Raw genomic sequence first — 9,137 nt, 5'->3', positions numbered from 1 at the left:
TTGTCAGAAGCTGATTATTAACCAGTCGTAGGAATGTTTCCAAAGTTTGTATGATGTACCTCCTTAGCCTATTTAAGGAGTGTTTTGAATGAAAAGAAAAACATGGTTGTTACTCCAAAGATAGAAAATATTCTCATTAACTCTCTTTCACTTTTCTCTCCAGTCAAGATCTTTCACAACATTCTTCTTGTTCATTTAATGTCTTTACATTGATTATACTCCTTGTTTACTTCATTTAATATTTAGTACTTTGTTGAATATTTCATTCCTGTCTTGAGTGATATTACCAGACTCGACTTGAACATCAATTAAGAGCAGACATTGATCTTTAAGATTAACTCAAGGTTTGAGTTTTCAAACCTTGTCCTTGCGCATAGATTCTTGTACTCACACAATGATACGAACTTGTAACACTCTCGATCTAAAACATCTAATCTATAAGAATTATCAAGATTTTATTTATTAATGCGGAAAAATATACTCAAAATTTAAAACTTTTATATCCCAGATTAAATCAAATAAACACAATATAACTTTTATCTATTTATATAAAATGAATAATACAACAATAACATCCTACAATTTGAATCTTGATTTTGTGCTCCTGTCTTATCTTCCAGTACCACGGCTGCTAATACTTTTACCTGCAAAAACACAGAAATCCCTACTACATCAGACACTAGGTCTGGTGAGTTATTATCCTATCTTTTATTAACTTTCTTTCTCTTATATTATACTCTTCCTCATAGTTACTTCTCCAATCTTTCTTACTCTATGAATATATCTTAATTCTTCCACCATAATACATCTCGCCTTTACTCGATATTTTCCGTTAAGTCTGATTTCTATTCAATCTAATGTACTCTGTTAAATCCAATTACCGTTAAATTTCATTCACTGCATATATATATATATATATATATATATATATATATATATATATATATATATATATATATATATATATCTCATCTCAAACTAAATCTCGTATGCTACTTATAAATTATCTTATACTCGATCTCCTATACTCTATATAACTCATCTCATACTCAATCTCATACACTCTACATGTATCATCTTTACTACACTCTGTTATATGTCATTTGTGATCTGTCGCTAAAAGTTTTCATCATAAAGAAAATGGTACTATACTTTCTCACATCGTGACTCATCTGTGTCACGTTGTGAATAATGCAAAATCAGAAACTTCCTTAATTTTCCTGATTTACCCTTACTCATCTTATTTCACTCTCACTGCATTAAGTGTTTCGTATTAAAAACTTATTTATACCCTAAGATTACATCAATCTTTTGTCAATATCAAAAACTCTCATTGATTTGAACATTACACAAATTAACCAAACTACCCTCATTGGTCTAGTAGTTTATTTTGACATTTTTATCTATCTTTATTAGATATACTTACATAAAAGCCATATTTATTTATATAATCAAAGATTTCACTAATAAATTTGATATTATACTCATTTCTCCATTTTATCCCCGAAGGGAGTATATTCATATTTCAATATTGTTCCCGAAGGAAGCATACTCATATCTCATCATCTATCCTTAAGGAAAGATACTCATATCTCATCATCAACACCGAAGGAAAGATACTCATATCTCATCATCAATCCCGAAGGAAAGATACTCATATCTCATCATCAATCCCGAAAGAAAGATACTCATATATCATTATCAATCCCGAAGGAAAGATACTCATATATCATCATCAATCCCGAAGGAAGCATGCTCATCACATGCTTTGCTATATATTTATATGTATATCTCATACATATATGTCAATCATATACATACATTCTCAAATACATGATATCTATGTATATTAATGCTCTATTATTAACTCATCATTTGATGGCATTCACTTAGTGCCTTAAATTCATATATATATATATATATATATATATATATATAATTTAAACATATAATAATCATAAGGAAAAGTGAGAGAAATAACTCACCTTGACTAGGGTTTATGAGGATGATACTCCAATAATTTCTCCTATTTGCCAAAGGTCCTTCCTTGATTTCCTATTTGATCAATTTCCAAAATCATCAATTCTTTAGCCATTTACACGGTTTAACCTATAATCATACTTGTTAACTCTATCAATATACTCAAACCAACATCTTTATATCTTTTAATTCCATGTAAATCAAGCATTCAACATTCATAGAAGGTTACTCATTGAATTCAACAATCATACATATCGTATTTACCTTCACTTGTCTTAACCCATTAAGAACCATTTTCTTATTAACACAAATTTTACATAAATCATCATGTTTATAAATTATCACTCATATAATACTCATAATCACTAGAAACAATCATAATTAAACTATATAAAATCAGTTTCAACTCAATACCATTAATTATGCTCATACCCTTAATCTAGGGTTTCATCACAATTATGAAAAATATTGCCAAAAATCCAAATCTAATGTATTATAGATGGTGATTCTTACCTTGATTCACCAAATTAAAGCTTAAATCAAGTTATCCCTTCAAAAATCGACCCCTAGGGCTTATGTGTGTGTTTTTCGCACCTGGGGATGTGTTTGGGTTCAGAATAGAGCATTCACAGATCTTATTTTATTATGTTCTGATAATGCTCACGTCGTGAGCCTATCTTGCTCACGTCATGATATGTGGCAATTAGCAAAGTACGTTGCTGATATCATTCTAGCTTTAGGCATTTTTATCCCATCTTGAAACGCTCATATCTCCTCCGTTTTTGATGATCTTTATATCCACGCGAAGGTGGAAACATCCTCTACATGTTTGTTAAGTCATATCTCACTGACTTAATTCAGATCTTAATCTATTAGGTCAAGAAGTTAGCCTAAAAAGCATAAAAATACCAATTTTACCATTTTGGCCAAAAATGCATTTCTCATGCATTATTTCTCTAGAACTCAATCCATCTAACCTCTTATAGTGGTTTAAAGTTTTCTAGGCCATTTTCATGATGTTTCAACTTCTTTCTAAATATTGGGTTGTTACACCAACTTGTGACACCCTCGATCTAAAACATATAATCTATAAGAATTATCAAGATTTTATTTATTAATGCGTAAAAAATATACTCAAAATATAAAACTTCTATATCCCAGGTTAAATCAAATAACCACAATATAAATTCTTTCTATTTATGTAAAATGAAGAATACAACAATAACATCCTACAATATGACTCTTGATTTTGTGCTCCTGTCTTCTCTTCCAGTACCACAGCTGCTAATACTTTTACCGGCAAAAACATAGAAATCCCTACTACATTAGACACTTGGTCTGGTGAGTTATTCTCCTATCTTTTATTAACTTTCTTTCTCTTAGATTATACTCTTCCTCATAGTTACTTCTCTAATCTTTCTTACTCTATGCATATATCTTAATTTTTCCACCATAATACATCTCGCCTTTTCTCGATATCATATTTTCCGTTAAGTCTCATTTCTATTCAATCTAATGTACTTTGTTATATCCAATTACTATTAAATTTTACTCATTGCATATTATATATATATATATATATATATATATATATATATATATATATATATATATATATATATATTTCTTCTAGGTCATCTAATGCGACCACCATGTTGTCCACATACACAATAAGGGCAGTCACCTTATTTCCTTTTTGCTTGATGAAGAGCGTGTGATCTGCATCGCTTTGTTTATAATTAATCTTTATCACGAAGTTCAAAAATCTCCCAAACTAGGCTCGGGGAGATGGTTTTAGTTCGTATAATGCCTTCCCCAATTTACACACCTTTCCTTGACAATTTATGCCGGGAGGAGGTTCCATGTCAACCTCATCTTCTAGGACCCCATTAATGAATGCATTCTTTACGTCAACTTGTCTCAAGGGACAATATTTGTTTGTTTCTATGGAGATGAGAATGTGGATGGTATTCATTTTTTCAACATGGGAAAACGTGTGTCCATAGTCAACCCCATACTTTTGAGTGTATCCTTTGGCGATGAGCCTTGCTTTATATCTATCAATGTTTCCATTGGAATTTTTTTAATATAATATATTCATCTACATCCAAAAGTCTTCTTTCTTGGTGGAAAAGACGTTAATTTCCATTCATGGTTCTTCTGTAGGGCTTTCATTTCTTTGTTCATGGATTCTTTCCACTTTTGGTCCCTTAATGCCTCTATACATCACTAGGAATAGATATTGATGATAGTTGATTCACATCAAAGGCATGAGACTTCAAAAGGCGATGAGATGAAACATAACTGTTTATAGGATATTTTGCCTTAGCTTTAAGATCTGGTTGGTATTGTCTCTTTGGAACGCCCCTATTTTGTCTAGTGGGATACCTTGGTTCACTAATTTGGTCATGTAAAATAGAAGAGTTAGACTGGGTATTTACCTGTGGTGAATCATGCGGATTTTCGGTGGTAATAGGAGTAGTTGGGGAGGTTGTAGATTCGTGTTGATCATGGTGATCATTCTGCCCTGCATCTTTGTTAAGATACTTGTTATTTTCTTCACCATCATTTTCCACAAACTCAACATCATCAGTAACAAGAGGGGGCACAAATTCAATACTGATATCATCGGTGACAGGAAAAGTCTTCGCTAGTTGTATAACTTCCGTGGGGTATTCATGAGGGATTTCTTCTTCAGTGTCAAGTGTTTTCCCACCCTGAAGAGAGCACTCATGTTTGAAAAAAATGAATGTTCTCATGAAAAACAACATCTCGAGTGTACATCCTTTTTTATTTAGGATCATAACACGGATAACCCTTTTTAAGATCTGCATATCCAAGAAATGCGCATCTTACGCTCGCGGCTCTGACTTTCCTATGTTTCTGATGTACATTTGATGTACATCCAAACACACGTGGTTCCAAGTTTGGAGTTACTGGAGTAGCAACAAGTTCCTGAAGTTTTTGACTGGGAGTATTGAAATTAATAACTCGATATGGAATTCGATTAATGAGGTATGTAGCTAAATGAACTGCTTCCCTCAGTATTCTCTTGGTACATTCATGTCAAATAGCAAGGCTCGAACTACTTCAAGCAGTTGTCTGTTTTTTCGTTCAACCAATCTGTTCTATTGGAGTGTATTTGCACACGAGGTTAGGTGTATAATGGAGTTTTTTTATAAAAAATTTCCATTTCATGGTTGATATACTCACCCTCATTATCAATTTGCAGGACCTGTAAGATGTGACAACCCGTAATTGATATTTTGTAACTCAATCATATCAATCAAAGGTCAAACTTATTTCTCTTATTATCATAATATAGTAAGGGTATTTAATTTATAGGTTTCTAAACCTAGTATACTTAAGGGTTGTGTGCTAAGAAGTGAATCACTTGTGAACCAAGGACTCCATCCGAGCCAGGAACCCCACCAAGTGAGGTTCACGGGCGTGAACTCCCCTTTGGCCGTGAACTCCACACACACACACACACACACACACACACACATATATATATATATATATATATATATATATATATATATATATATATATGTATGTATATATATATATGAGTTTGATTCATTTTTCATTTCAATTCTTCATTTCTTGGCCGAAAACACTCCTTTCTCTCTCAAGTATCATCAGCCGAGAACTCTCCCCTCTCCTCAAAATCGTAAGAAACACTTTCCTTTCTTGTTGTTCATGTGAAGTTCTGTGGTTTCAACCTTGATTCATCATCTTTTATCAAGATCTTCAAGTGTTCTTGGGCCGTGAACCCATCAAGCTAGCCGTGAACCCCTCTTCAACCTTCAATTTTCGATTCTAACACTTCTTTGTAAGTGTTCCCTACTTCATTGGCCGTTTCCTTTACACCTTAGTTGTTAAATGCACTAATTGTATACATATATATATATATATATATATATATATATATATATATATATATATATTATATGCTAAATAGGACCCGTTTGTGCTTCTGGACTTCACTAGTGAAATCAAGCATCCTATATCGAACTTTCCTATCAAATCACTCACTAACAGGTGAGTTCATACCCCTATAATCTACCTTTTTAAATGGTTTTAAATGCTTTTAAGGGGGGAAATACAAGTTGAACACAATCTAATTGTGTTAATACATACATGTGATAACAAATCACATAAAAAGTTTTCTTATGCTTTTAATTATTATGTTTATAATAAAAGATTACCAAATGTTTCCAAAATGACTTAAAGTCATGTAAACTCTTTTAAATACTGTTAAACTCTTCGAAAAACTGTTAAACTCTTTTAAATGTTTTATAAACTCTTTAAACTTATATTTGTCAAAATCATGTTTATATATGTATAAGTATATAAATAAGACTTAAAGGGCTTAGGACTAATGAATTGCCTTATTTCCTTTTCCTTGTTTGGATGTGGGCTTAAGGTGAAGCTATTCGTCCAAAGGTCGTTTTCTTCTTAATTATATATATTATACATATAGGAATATAAAAGGTAACTTTCATCATTATTGTTACATTTGTATCACGTTGAGCAAAGGGGTACATTCATGAGAGATCATGCTAATCATATAGAACATATAAATTATAATAGGTATAATTTATGAAACAAACGAGAAATCCATTTTACTAGATAAGTATACCAGGTTCAAACTACTTTGTTAAGAAAAGGATATAATTCAATCTTTACTTAAACTAGATAAACTAGAAATGTGAGCCACTACTTCACGGCATAGCAATATACTTGTTATGTCGCGTTTTGTAACCAGAGTCTCCTGGAGGGAGAGCGGGCATTCTGTGTATAGATCTATACGGGACTGACAATCCCACACCTCACTGCTAGCTACAGTAGGACCTATCGGTCTACGGGTGACAAATGTCACCCTAATTAACCAGTTTAATAATAGGGTATTTATTACACCAGTAGTGTATTTTTAAGAAATACTTCTGCATCAGTCGTTTTCCATAAACAAAACAGAAAACATTCTTCTTATAATTTATGGCGAGTTAAAATTATGTTATCTTTTGTTATGAGTACAATAACACTTAAACAGAACAGTTTTATGGGATTAAAACTACTTTTCACAAACAAAACGGAAAACATTCTTCTTATAATTTTATGGAGAGTTAAAATTATGTTAAACTATATTATAAGTACAATAATACTTAAACATAACGGTTTTATGGGATTAAAACTACTTTTCAGTTGTAAAGCAGAAAATATAGGATTTTCTGTAACTTAATCAATCACTTTCTTCAAACTAAAGCAACCATAACTAATACTTATGAACTCACCAGCTTAAATGCTGATCCTCTCGTTCAAAATAACTTGTATTCTCAGGAATCCAGTAGACAGGTACACTCCCGGAGCTTTTGAGAAGACAGCCTAGTACCGTGCTGCGTCTTTTGTCTTTTACTATATCTACTTTTGATGTTGAACATCTAATGTTTGAACACTCATGTAAAAACTTATACATTATTAATGCAATGGTTGTCGTACTTTGATTACTATAATGCATGTGTTGTGATACTTGACATGACGTCCTCCGCCCCCGAACGTTTCTGCCGTTCCGGTTTGGGGGTGTGACACAAGAAGGGTTCTTCTTCGGACATGGTAAGGGATTTTTGATTTTATGAGGGATTCAAGAGTAAAGAGGGGAAAAACGATCTCTTCTTTTGGTACTCTCTGATAACATGAAGAACAGAGGATTCAATATGAAAGGGTTTTTCATTCATCTATAAACCTCTAGAGAATGGTACAATATATACACAGATATAATGAACATCCAACTACTTACACCTGTAAACAAGGAATGGGGATAAATACATAATTGATCAAATCATTGCCTAAAATAAGCTATCGCCAACATTTCTTGCACCCAAACATATCATAAAAATCCTTGCTTTATTGATATGCATGTCTTGAACTCTAGTTAGGTCAAAAATGGTGAAAATGAGATCAAAACCTCATGCATGGAACCAAAACTCTATTAAACTTCATATATGAAACATTAAACCTCAAAGGGACCTCAAGGATCCATAAAGTTGCCAACTTTATGGAATCCATCCACTTAAACCACATTAAACATGAAGAAAATTGCATAAAAGTTTAGATCTAAAAGGATAGCACACAAAGGTGGAAACTTGAGGGCTTACAAAAGTCCAGAAGGTATACGAGAAGGTGATGAAGAGATTTGATTGTTGGATCCATGCACCAAGAACACTTCTTCTTCTTCAATACCACCAAAAACCACCATAAAGCTTCAATAGGTAAAAAAATGGAGGCTAGGCTTTGATCTAGGTCAAGAGAGAGTGATGGAGGCTGAGGGTGAGCAAACCCTAGCCATCACATCCCTTAAATAAGGCTCTAAACCCGGATAATTAGAGTTTTGCATATTGGCCGCCACCACGTTGTGTGTAACGTCCCAAAAATATGACCCAAAAACTTCATTTTAAATTTTATAAAACAGTAATCCAAAACATTGGCATACGACCAAGAAAGACCAAAGTGTATTACTACATCACAAAATATCAGAGTAAATCTCAAAGTGCAGAATAGAGTGGTTGTGCTCTACAATCATCCCGGGCTCTTCCCTTCTGAACCAGAAGTACCTGAAACATAAACTAAAAAGCATAAGCCCAAAGCTTAGTGAGTTCCCCAAACTACCACATACCATACGTAATAAACACATAATGGGCCCCCGCCCCACATCAAGCGTAGCCCGGTATCGAGTCCCACTTGGCCTCAGGGCCCGCCCGACATCGAGCCCCGCTCGGATTACAGATCTGTCGTTCATTAGTCCCCGCCTGACATCGGGCCCCGCCCGGTACACATAATAAACATATAAACATATAATCATGCTAACACATGTGATAATCACAAAGACAATAGCATAAAATACAGTCATCGAGCCCCGCTCGGTATACATACCAGCACATACAACATGCAAGAGTCACGCAAACATCTTGCATCCTAACATAGTAATCATGGGCCGGCAATGGTGCCTTCGACCCACTAAACATAATGAGGAAACTCACCTCAGACTGTAGAATCTCACAGATAAATCTCTGGTTGCTGGTCCGCTAAAATCCCCGTGCTATCAACAAGAATAACATCCAATTAATAATCGTATCCCGACTTACACTAAGATT

Source organism: Lactuca virosa, chromosome 9 (assembly GCF_052849685.1).
Source record: "Lactuca virosa cultivar CGN04683 chromosome 9, Lactuca_virosa_CGN04683_v6, whole genome shotgun sequence".
NCBI lineage: Eukaryota > Viridiplantae > Streptophyta > Magnoliopsida > Asterales > Asteraceae > Lactuca > Lactuca virosa.
Note: the sequence above shows the minus strand (reverse complement) of the source record.